This window comes from Cupressus sempervirens, chromosome 11 (genome assembly GCF_028749045.1).
Source record: "Cupressus sempervirens isolate cs-2001-9-10 chromosome 11, ASM2874904v1, whole genome shotgun sequence".
Lineage (NCBI taxonomy): Eukaryota > Viridiplantae > Streptophyta > Pinopsida > Cupressales > Cupressaceae > Cupressus > Cupressus sempervirens.
This window is the reverse complement of record NC_143128.1, coordinates 427,229,129-427,239,281: the sequence shown is the minus strand read 5'-3', so window position 1 is coordinate 427,239,281 and position 10,153 is coordinate 427,229,129. Positions and strand designations below refer to the sequence as shown.

Sequence of the window (10,153 nt, the reverse complement as noted above, 5' to 3'; positions counted from 1 at the left end):
GAATAAATATCCAAAAAAGAATTTAATTCCTCAGTTCTCACTTTTGAAGAAAGTTTGAGAGTAAAATTCAAAATCCTCTTCATTAAGATTTATTGTTTTGTTGATTGTGGGAACTATGGGCATGGGATCATTGAGAGGTTGAGCTCATTGGATCTAGCTCGGGGAGACCTTGGATTGCCACAATTTTTAACCACTTCTGTAAGACTTTTATTTTATGGCTCAAATTTCTATTTTGCCCTTTTTTATTGTGAGGTAGGGCTCTCCTACTTTATTGTTTTTGCTCTCTTTCTACTTCTATTTTTGGTAGCCATTTTTTAGGAGGTTGAGAACTAGTGTTCTCTTTTGTTTCTATTTGTTGGTTCTACCCAATTGGTTGGGTATGAGCATTTCCCTATTTTTTGAGATGAGGGTTTGGGGTTTTGCACCATTATGCTAGTCATTTTTGCATATAGTGTTCAAACTTAATTAATTTTGGATTTTTGAGGTTTTTGTACCCAAAGGCCAAATGGGTTTTAATTTTGGAACTTTTCTAATTTTTTGAGGTTTTTATCTCATTTTGTATGCTGCCTATTTTCTTGGGTTTTCTTGGCATGAGATTGGCCTGGACTTGGATCATCTGTTTGGATGTCAGTCAGACCTTTATTGAACTTTTATGTTTGCATTGGGATGCATGCCACATATGTACTCTAGACTTTGCATTCGGTTGAGTGATTTTATACCTACTGTTATGGTTTCTCTTGGACATTTGTTATTTTTTCATGGACACTAGGATTCATGTAGAATCCATTCTCCTAGATTGATGTCAGTTGAGTGGGTTCATGATGTTTGGTCTTGTTGCACCAGTAGGATTCATGTAGAACCCATACTCTTAAATTGAATCCAGTTGAGTAATTTTATGATGTATGGTTTTATTGTCTTGGGATTTGTGTAGAATCCATCCTCCTAACTTATTTTTGATTGAGTGATATTTTGCTTTTTTCCTCATCCAATCCTTGTGTTATGATCTTCATGATGGTGGTGCACCACACGAGTACATGCATGTACATATCTACTATCAAGTGACCTACATGGCTTGCCCTTCCATGGAGTTGCTAGAAGTTATGATCATTGGGATTGTGAAGGGAGTATGCATGCCCATGGGCACTTGTCTAGGATGAGCATGGGTAGGATAAGGTAGCATATGAAGGGGGCTTCTATCTTGCAGCTCGATGATCATGGTGTTGGAGGTTGGCAAAGGGAGCTTTAAGTAATTGATAACTAAACAAAATGTATACTTAAGATAAAACTTAAGATAATGAAAAATGTTATGTGCTAGAGCCTTTCTGTTGAGGGAGCTGAATCTACATGATCCAAGCTTGGGCTTGTTGATGCCAAGTGACTCTCTATAATGTTATCCCTAACTTTGTAAACTTTGAGTTGTTTGACTAGGACCTATAGTTTATGCATTGTCTCTATTCTAGGTTTCAATCATCATACTATCTAGTGTGTGTGTTAGCCATGGATGTTACTTGCATGTGTTTGTGGTTGGATCATTATCTCCATCAGCACAATAGGTGTGAATCTATGGGTACCACATGGTTGGGAGGCATAGCTACCTATATACCACTACTAGAGACTGATGTATAGAGATGGTCTTTTGTCCTAGTGTGACTATTGCTAGATGTTTTCACTTGATACTCTAAGTTTTAGAGTATGCTTTCTTGTGACTTATGATTTCATTGGGATGCTTGGATATCATGTTTAGATGATGCTAGTTTATTTGATGCATTTCTATATTATGATGTTTAGCATATGATTAAATGATGTGAATTGCTTTATTAGCATATGTATTATTTATTGGTTTAGCATGTTAGATTTCCTTAATCTTATGTTGTAGCACATTTTAGTAGTGATGTCCTCCTAAGATAACACCAATAATCTAGTTGGTAATTTGGGATGTTACATGTGAGGATGGCTAGGATCCATGATGGTCTTATGATGCTATTGATGGTTTGATTTTTCAGTTATTGTGATGTTATTTCTATATATTATGATGTTCCATACTCTATGAGGTTTCTTTTAGTACTTTAATTTACTACTTTGGTTTAGATGGATAGATGTTCCTCCTTCTTTTTCCATGGCATCTTGTTGTTTATGCACTCAAGTGATCGTTTCTCAATTTATGTAGATCTGACACTCCCCGGTGTGGAGGAAATTTGTTTCCTATCATTTTACCTTTATGTTTTCAAGTTTTTTGATTTGTATCCTTGCATAAAATTGTGCTTTCTCATGCAAGAATGCAATTGTTTGTGTGGTGTGCTGGTTTCTTTGTCCAATTTGATGAATCTTCACACAAAACCGCACGCTAGTTTGGGTGTTTTGGCTATTGGGCCAAGTAGATCCTCATGCAAGGTGGTGTTTCCTCGTGTGGCTCAGTGTATTTTCTCATGTGAAGAGGTGCTTCCTTGTGCAAGACTATCAGTTGTTATTCACTTGCATGAAAAATAAGGGGACTCTCCATTGTTCTTCGAGGAATGCAAATTGGACTTTTGAGTGCCCTTTAGGATTGCTTGTGATTCCATGCTTCAATAGTTCAAAGATTTTTTGTTCTAATGTCATCTTTGTTTTTCGTTCTTGATTTTGTGTGTGTTTATTTGGTAGTGGCATCTAGAGATTCATTGGTTGCTTGGATTATTGGTGAAGTCATCCATTACGATCTTTGTGATCCCTATATAATGTTGTCTCATTCATACTTGTAAAAAGAAAAATCTTGGCTTGAATTGAATCCTTGTTCCAAAGACCTTTGGATGAGGCATTACAAGTCAACCTCAATACCTATAACCTCTACCAAACTGTTCTTTGCATCTTCAATTATTTTAAATTTCTTATCTCTCTCCTCTCTTAGTTTTTGTTGTTTAGCTTTCTTCTGGAGGAGTTCACCAAATAACTGCATTTGTTCTGAAGTAAGCTTGGAAATTTCCCAATTTGGGATGACAATTTCCTCATCTAAATCAATTTCTTCCTCCAACTCTTTATCTTCTTCCCTTTAAAGGTTCACCACTTGAGGAAGCTTAATTTCAAGTTGAATCCTAGCTTTTGCCTCATCATATGTTCCAAAATATGTAGCCTTAGGATCAACTGGATCATTGATAAGAGCTTCAATGATGTCTTTAGTTTCATCAATATTAAGCTCATAACCAAGTGGTTTTACCCACACAACTCTAGGCTTAACTACCTGAATGTACACTTTGTCACAATCCACCATGAAACATACATCATCCTTATAATCTTTAACTAGATTCTTGGGGATTTAGAACCTATTGTTCATTTCTCCTTGAATACATCAAAATAATTATCCATAATACTATTATAAATTTTCACCATTTCAGAAATAAATGCATTTATTTGATATAACACAGGCACATCTTTTCTCCAAACAATAGTGTCTTTTGAATGGAAAAAATTTTGAATGTAAAAGAATAGACAAGTTAACAAGGAACTAAACTTACATTGGTTATTCTTTGAATTTCTTATGCTTTTCAAGTTTTTGTTGAACTATTTCAACAATAGCTTAGGAAGGTTGAATGACAAGTTGTTCTTTACCACCTTATATGCCAAGTGCACAACTTCACATGACATGTTGTTCAACCTACTAGAGCTATATATTTTATGTGCAATGATGTGAATACCAAACTTCAATTCTAAATCAGAAACTTTTCATTCCTTTGCCATTCCATTCTACTAGGGTTTTCTTTTCCAATTTTGCTTGACCTAGGGTTTTTTATTTATTTTGGCCTTGACTAGCGTTAGGAGTCTAGTGATTTGATGAATCATCTTCTTTGTGATTAACATTGGTTGCTCCAACCAAACTAACCATTATAAACCTAATCCATTTAACTTGAAATTTGTGGGGCATGTGAGGGATATGAGTTAATCCTTTGGTTTCTAGGTGTTGGTGCTCAGGTTTCAAACTCCATCTACATTCAGTTGGCTAGGGCATCATCCATTTCCAATGTACCAATTTCTTAAATAACACATTTGAAATTAGTGTGAATATCATTGATCAAAAGTACCTTTGGAGGGATGTGTGATTGTGCTCCACTTGGATCTAGGGTTTTAGCGATCATAGGAATGAGGTTGAAGTTTGATGCTTTCTATTCCACTCCATGAACTAACACGTCAAATCCTCTCTTAACCTTGTTGTTGTAGGATGCCATCTTGACTTGGTAGGGTTTGAGGGAACTTAAAAACTATCACTAGAAATTTGCTCAAATTGCTTGGAAGCTCTGAAGATTACACGTTTGCAATAGCACTTGAAATTTCACGGTAAGAAATGACTTCAATTTCTTGCATTTTGTTAAAAAAATTCCATAAATGCTTATTATGAAAGGTATATCAAATATCATCCACTACACTTGTATTGAACACTCAACAAAGTCTTCATGACTCGGTAAACATAAACATCTTTATCACTCTTGACCTTGCTTGGTAGAGTCTATGATCGAACCTCGCTCGGTAGAGAAGTTAATTTGGTAGACACTTGTACTCGGTGATCCCCTTGTATCCTAAATACTAATTTCTAGATCTAGCTTTTCATTATCAATAACTTTGTTAAGTCTAAATATCTCGGTAGCCTTGATCTTCACTTAAGTTGTTAAGCTTTCTCCTAAGAACAATAAAGCTCTGATACCAATTGTTGGAAATATGTAAGACTATGCTAAGTTACTGAGAGGGGAGGGGTGAATTAGTAACTTCTAAAACTTCAACAATTTCAACTCTTAATCCAAGAATCCAATTATCATTTAATTCATTACATTATAATCTGATCTAATTGCATGCATAAGAAACTAAAAATATGAAAGCATTCATAACATTATGACACAATGATTTGGTGACCAAAAAACCTTCCAAATAGAAAATAAAACTAGGGTGGGGATGACACCCATAACTTTATTACTGCAATATAAAGATAGCCTATTAAAGCTTACATTGATCACTTCTAATGATCTGCATGGTTAGGAGTAATAAGGACTATTAGGTCCACCTTGTGAAAGGATTTATAGACATACAATTAAGTATGCGCTTGGTAAAGAGATTTGTAAAAGACTGTTAGGTCTACCTTGTGAAAGGATTTGACTGATCCACCTATTAGGATGAAATAGTAGATGATCTTTGATCTATGACTTGGTTTGTTGAATGAGATTCCTTTAAGTACTAATCACCTTGCTATGATAGATATGTCTTTGCTGCTCCTTATACTGCTATAGCCTTTTAAATTCACTCTTTCTACTCTTCTTTGATGATTACATTGATTTCATGCTCATACTCATTCCTTTGGATATGATACAATACATCACATATATATCAATCCAATTATACAAATTACAAAGTCAGCCACAATACAAGTTACCACAAATATTACAAAGTTGGTCCACATGAAGGCATTTGGATTCTGAAGACTAACTTGGTGAGTTTCTAATACTCAACATCCACTATCAATGCTTGGCATCATCATGCAGTTGGTAGATGTAGAAGTTTGGTCCATATTGATCACTTTCAAGTAGTCTTGAACTTAGTCTACACTAGTGACTTAGTAGATACTGTCAAACTCATCATATAAACTAAGTCTCTTGATTTACATTGTATGACTTGGTAAACACTATCACTATGAGCTCAGTATAAATTGAGTCACTTGGTTAACACTAAGTAGCTTGATTAACACTGGACTCACATCATATACATTGCAAACTTAGTGAACATTGCACAACTTAGCTTGTACTAGTAAATTTGACATGCACTAGGATGCACAGTTTACATTGCTGATCTTCACTATAATTATGACTGCTCAGTAACCACTGAGATTTATCCAAAGGACTCAATAGCAACTATAGAACTCAATGACAACTGAAATACTTGGCAAACATTGATAGCTATACAATAAGCTTGGTAGCTATATACAATCTCAATAAGTGTGTGTCGCTAATAAAAAACTTTACTAATATGTCAACACCCATTACACGACTTCTTCATAATACATCAAATTGCATATTGTGAAAGTCATAATGAATATTCCTTGCAAAGGCTACCTTGTTTAGTTTTCTCAACTTCACAATTTCAATAATATGCAATAATGTAAACTTTTCATTTTACATCAAATTGAAACAAAATGGAGACTTATCATCACAACACATTTTGTGATAATATGAGAAGATTGGTCTCTCTACACACTTGATTTTTCAACATTATCAAGGCTAAAACCCTAATATCTTCAAGGAATCCATCTTCACAAAACTTGAAAACACACACAAATTAGGAAACATGGAGGCTCACCTCCCATCCTAGGCTTCCATGAAGCCACCCACTAAGTAGGGGAAACAAGTTCAAATAGGATACACACACACAACACTTGCCAATGCATTAAACATATCACATAACACAAAAAAATCCCTCCCATGGCTTACACATTGATTCACCATTGGAACCATTAAACATAGGGTGAAGGTGTGCTTTCAAAAAGGAGACTTTCCATATTATACCATATCTACAATAAAAAAATTTCATGCCCTTTCAGAGCTTCCACAGACATCCTCCAACATACTATCAACTGTTGTAGCTGCCTTAAAGCCCATACTCCATTAACTTCCTTTTTACACCATCTTTCCCCTTATCACCCCCAAAGCATCATATGAATGAATATGACATACAATGGATCCCATACTCTAAGGCTCTCAACTATATTTCAAGTCCAACTAAGCCCTTCACCCATAACAACACTTGAAATTCAAATCAAAAGAAAAAGATCAAGAAAGAATCCCAAAACAATTACTCCATGCTTGCAGATTCATTATGCAATGCTAAAAAGAAAGAAAATGGTTTTGAAACACCAACGTTGTTCCAAGCTAAAGGTAATGATAGTTGTTGTAGAGCTCCCTTAATCTCCCTCCAAAGCCTAACTATCTCTAAACTTAAAGAGTGGGTGAGCATATCCTACTAGTTTGTCCAAGACTCTCTAATAAGGCCTTCCCACTATCTATTTTAGCAAAGACACTAAGCCACTCCCTCTTACAAACTTGTCACCCTCTAAATTTTCTATATTTGACTTAGTGGGAACATGGAAGAGGACACATGTGACAACTCAAATTTCGAATTGGTGGAAGAATGCATGGGTAAAGGGACCCCCTAGGCTGTCTAGTCACTATCATGCTCAAAGTTAGGTCCCTAACATGTTATACAATCATATGGGTAGCTTGTTTTTGTACAAAAGATAATTTGGGACCACCTAATGACCCCTCAAAACCCTAGTCAAATCTAAATTCAAATTTCCTTTGATTGTGACACATCCTACCCTTTGTCAAGTGGGTTCGCTTACTCATTAGCAAGGTAATTAGTTTTAGGGTAAAATGCCACCATGACCAAAACCCTAGATGACATGACATTGCACACAAAATCCACAAGTGTCAAGTGACACATTAAAACACATTCCACATCACAATGACATTTCCCTAATGCATCTTTATGATTAAATATTTGCGCATACAAGAAAACTTACATTTACAAAATAAATACTAACAATGAAGCTTTTGAATCTTCCAAAGATTCACCTTGGTTAAATTGTATTCGCAAAGGTTTGGAACTTGTTTCTCCCAAAATTTCCATAGTTTCACTTCTTGCACATTAAATTTGAGCATCAGTAGTCCAAGGAGGTCATACAAATAGCATAAGTGCATATAATTTCAAATGTTATGTAATCCATATTAACATAATTCTATTAAATTTTCTTTGCTAATCATTTTAAATAAATTATTAAAACTATTAAAATATCAAAGTTTGCATATCATAAATCATCATAATCAAATTAATCTGTATCTGCATATCACATTAAATCATAATCATCATTATAAAAAATCAACATTTATTTGCATGTCACATTAAATATAATCATTATGATCAAATTAATATTTCACATCACATCATAATATAATTCTATCATGTGTTTGATTATTCCATTTACAACATCAAGTTCATTGTATAATAAATGCCCCGTCCAAGCCAAAGAACTGACTCCGAAGAGCCCTGATAAATGATGATTTAGATGAGATTCGACATTTTTAAACCATGAAACACTTGGTTTCCATTGAGGTTGTAGATGTAACCAACCCACTGTTAAAAAGAGAGCAGAAAGAAATAGCAAGAAAAGAGCTCCAATAAAAGATCTTCATTAGTGCATAAACCAATTGTATACCACCACTGATAAACACTGAAATAAGCAATATTTACTGGATCGGGAGCACCTCCTCGAGTAAAGGCTTCTACGGCCAGTTGACCAAAATCAGGATCCCAAATTGCATGAGCAATAGGTCTTATATGTAAGGGTCGTGGACCCATGCTTCGAAATTGCCTTGCCAAGCTACGTGGAACAAATTACTAGAGGTCCACAGAAAGATTATAGCTAACTGACCAAAGTGAGAAGCAAAAATCTTTTGATAAAGGCACTCTTCGGTAATATCATCATGACTCCCAAAGTCATGTGCAGTAGCAATACCAAACCAAATATGATGAGTAGTTGGGTCCTGGGCTAAGCCTTGGCTGAACTTTGGAAATCTTGACACCATAATGCTTTATCCTTCTAGCCATTATCCTAGGAAGAACCGTCATTTATTCTTCTCCGAGAAAAGAAGTTTTCTCCCATTGCGAAAAATTCCTCACTACTGCCTCCCATAGGAGTCTGGGCTATGTCTCATTCCCAGTGTGGCTGATCATCCTCTCAGACCAACTATTGATCGGAGCCTTGGTAAGCCATTGCCTCACCAACTAGCTAATCTAACGTGAGCCCCTCCTTGGGTGGATTCCTCCCTTTTGCTCCTCAGCCTACCTCGTAGAGGTACTAAATTCTATGGGGTATTAGCAACCATTTCCAGCTATTGTTCCCCTCCCAAGGGAAGGTTCTTACGCATTACTCACCCGTTCACCACTAGAAACACCAATTCCCATTTGACTTGCATGTGTTAAGCATGCTGCCAGCGTTCATCCTGAGCCAGGATCAAACTCTCAATGGAATTCAAAGTTTCATTATTTAATTGTAGGTCCTTTCTTTGTGGACGAAGTCAATTTATGAATTATCTATCATCTGTATGATATATGTATAATCATATATCTTAAACCTTAAATATTCAAATTTCTTAAATATTCAAAACCTAACCTAAAATAGTAATATAAATAGTAATATATTGTTAAATTTGCCAGTTATAGTTATATATTAACTTACTAATTATATACATATATATAGATATATATTAGTAGTTATATGATTATTTGCTAGTTAAGAGGTTATATATATTCTAAATAGTCAGTTATATATATATTATTAATTATTAGAATATGGAACTATAGATTAATTATTTTTTTCTATATTTATTAACAATAATTTAGTCTATTATTGAATTATGTGGATGTGTAATTATGAGTTTTTTTGCTCCATTACAGGACAGAATGTTCATTAAAACGTTGATATGTATCAATCTTCTATGATACGTTATACTTTATCTTCTTTTTTGGTGGATTATTGTTAGTACATTAAATTACATTATCAATATATTATAAATGTAAACCCCCTAGCCTCTTTTTATTCACGATATAAATATAAAAAAAGAGCGAACAAAAATAACAAAGAGAACTAGGGATAATCAGTTTTGAACTGATGACTTTCACCATGTCAAGGTGACACTCTACCACTGAGTTATATCCCTTTCCTATCCTTATCCAGAAGGGAAATTGTAAGAACTTCCCATTCCAAAAGAATTGAGAAATTAGATGAAACTATATCATGATTCCTTAGAAGGAATTTGTAACAATTTCCAAATTGAAATTTTCTACTTAAAAACAAAATTCGTAACTAAATAGGCTATTAATATTGCTGCATTTCAAAAAAAACTTTTCCTATATTTTCTTACCTTATATTGCCAATTGGTGCACACAGCCACTCGGAGCATATATTCTATTGATACCATTTTATCATAGGCCATCGAAATATTTCTTAGTATACAAACCATGCCACCCAAACCAAAGCACAAAAGTCAAAATTTTGAATCGAACCGATTCCCAATTCAAATAATGCATAACTACATGGATAAGCTTACATTAACCCGTCAATTTTGAATTGAATTTGTGATGAAAC

General features: G+C 34.6%; 1 non-coding gene across 1 annotated transcript; it reads right to left on the bottom strand.

Moving 5' to 3' along the window:
- Positions 1–9,653: 9,653 nt before the first annotated feature.
- On the bottom strand, positions 9,654–9,725 carry TRNAV-GAC (transfer RNA valine (anticodon GAC)). The gene has a single exon. It is a non-coding gene; the product is annotated as a tRNA-Val (tRNA).
- Positions 9,726–10,153: the final 428 nt, after the last annotated feature.